General features: G+C 41.1%; 1 protein-coding gene across 2 annotated transcripts in view; it reads left to right on the top strand.

Annotated features, from left to right (window-relative positions):
• The window catches only part of LOC119572232 (protein tipE-like), an 80424-nt gene that overhangs the window by 13481 nt on the left and 64443 nt on the right, over window positions 1–2500 (top strand). The window lies entirely within an intron of this gene.

Genomic DNA, 2500 nt, shown 5'->3' with positions numbered 1-2500 from the left:
TCGGAATAATGTTTCTGCACAGCGTCTGTCTCTTTCACGGACTTAATAACTTGACTCGGAACCTCGACAGATTTATGAGGTTCGATTGTTTCCACTTTTTTTGTACATGGAATTCATGAAGATAGCTCGCAATTTTACCTTATTTATGAATTTATAGATATAGATAGTTAGATAGACATATATATATATATATATATATATATATATATATATATATATATATATATATATATATAGTTATAGCTATAAGTACAGATATAAATATATGTATGAGTCTCAATATGCACTACACAAACATGTACTACTCTCTCTCTCTCTCTCTCTCTCTCTCTCTCTCTCTCTATATATATATATATATATATATATATATATATATATATATATATATATATATATATATATATATATATATATATATATATAATCTGTATCTATCTATCTATCTCTCTATCTATCTGTACTGCCTGGTTCAGTGGTAGCGATCTCGTCTAGCAATCTTGGTGACCTGCGTTCAAATCCCTTGCCGCCAGTGGATGGTAACCTCGGCCATTCTTTGCACACAAGGGGGTAATTTCGAAGAAAAATAAAACATACAGCATGTCACACCCAGAATATATATATATGTGTGTGTGTGTGTGTGTGTGTGTTTGTGTTTATGTGTGTGTGCGCGTGTGCGTGCGTGCGTGCGTGCGTGTGTGTGCGGGGTTTAGTTGTGCTGAACACAACTAAAGCAGTTTTTGCCGTGTAGTAAAATCTATCTGACAAATCTCTCGTGTTCAGTAAAACAAAGTACATATTGTTTAAATCGGTGAAGCTGATTCCTTGGTCCTTTTGATACATTACCTCCAAAATTTAGATATCAAATATTTGCTAGTGGTTTAATCAATGATAATGGGTAATATATTCTTCTCATTCTAATTACCCGTCGAAATGTTTATCATCGCGACCTCTCAGTGCCACTGTTTACACGGACATAAAGTACTATGAAACATGTGGGTTATTTTTCTGCTAAGTATCAACAGATGCCAATATTCATTAGAGGGAAAAGAGCAGTAGAACATTTCTGCGATTACAATGCAAGCCACAAAAGTATACATCATGAATTAAATTTAAACTGTAAATGAAACAAATATTTTCCGACTGCCAGAATGGGCTGCTGTGCTTGTCTATCGCGGATCGATGTATCTCGCACCGGGCGTTCCCTCCTCGGCAGACCCGAGGTTCAGAAGATACGGCGGCACCTGCGCAGTAGGGCGCAACCATTCCCCGCGGTCTTGGTCATATCTCAAGTACGTTTTTTCCTCGATTATCATAATCCAAATTAACAGTTCTTCTCGATATTTTACTCTATACTTTATAAGTAATAACAAGCAATCTGTACACAATTTCACGCACGGACTCAATGTATGTCTGTTTGTTTGTTTTCTGTACGTACGTGAGTTACAGGTGACAGACAGTTGTCTGTCTGTCTCCAAAATTTTAAAGAACAGAAATGGAAACCGGCTGCAGATTATTTTCCCTGAGTGAGTAAGAATGAGAGAGAGAGAAAAAAAAAGATATAGAGAAAGAAAGTGAAAGAGAGAAAGAAAGCAAGAGAGAGAAAGAAAGCAAGAGAGAGAGAGAGAGAGAGAGAGAGAGAGAGAGAGAGAGAGAGAGATAGAGAGAGAGAGAGAGAGAGAGGGGGGGGGAGAGGGAGGGAGAAAGGAGAGGGAGAAGAAAAGAAAGATATATATATGAAAGAGAGAGAATTAGTTTTAATCAATATTAAACCAGTACAAACCAGTACAAAACAGAACTAGTTACAGAGAACTTGTGACATAGGTCACCTTATCAATAAAAAACAAAACAAACAAACAGAGAAACCTCTATAAGTGTCTATCGTTTATTAAGGGTGCAACCGTAGGATAGTCAAGGCACTACGGCTGTTGTGTTGACATTCGGGGTATCACACAACCTGCACGAGGAGTACTGTGGGGCGTCCCTCCCCTCCCCCACTTGCCACGGTGTCCGAGGCTTATGCGCGCGCCCACTTACATTATATCGGTGAGGCAAAAGTCCATTGCATCGGTACTTGTGTGGAAGTAAAAGAAAATGTTCACAGTGTATGGTGACACAAGCAGCCTTCTCAGCACTGCTACGGTGGTGAGTAGAGGAGAAAGCTTGTGTGCCATTTTCCTGTAGCACGCGAGCGAGGCAGGAATTGCACCAGCAGCAGGCATTCCTTGCGAGACGATAAACGGTGTCCTTTGTGGGAAGGGAGCCACAGAAAGTACACCACCTGCAAATTCACACACGCACAAAGAGAGAGAGAGAGGAGAGGAGGGGAGAGAGAGAGAGAGGAGAGGAAGGGAGAGAGAGAGAGAGAGAGAGAGAGAGAGCGAGTAGAGGGGAAAGGGAGATAGAGAAGGGAAGGGGAGAGAGAGAGGGGGGGAGGGGAGAGACGGGTAGGAAGAGAGGGGAGGGGGGGGGAGACGAGAGAGGGGAGGGGGGAGAGAGAGAG

Source organism: Penaeus monodon, chromosome 1 (genome assembly GCF_015228065.2).
Source record: "Penaeus monodon isolate SGIC_2016 chromosome 1, NSTDA_Pmon_1, whole genome shotgun sequence".
Taxonomy (NCBI): Eukaryota; Metazoa; Arthropoda; class Malacostraca; order Decapoda; family Penaeidae; genus Penaeus; species Penaeus monodon.
This window is presented reverse-complemented; position numbering and strand designations above follow the sequence as displayed.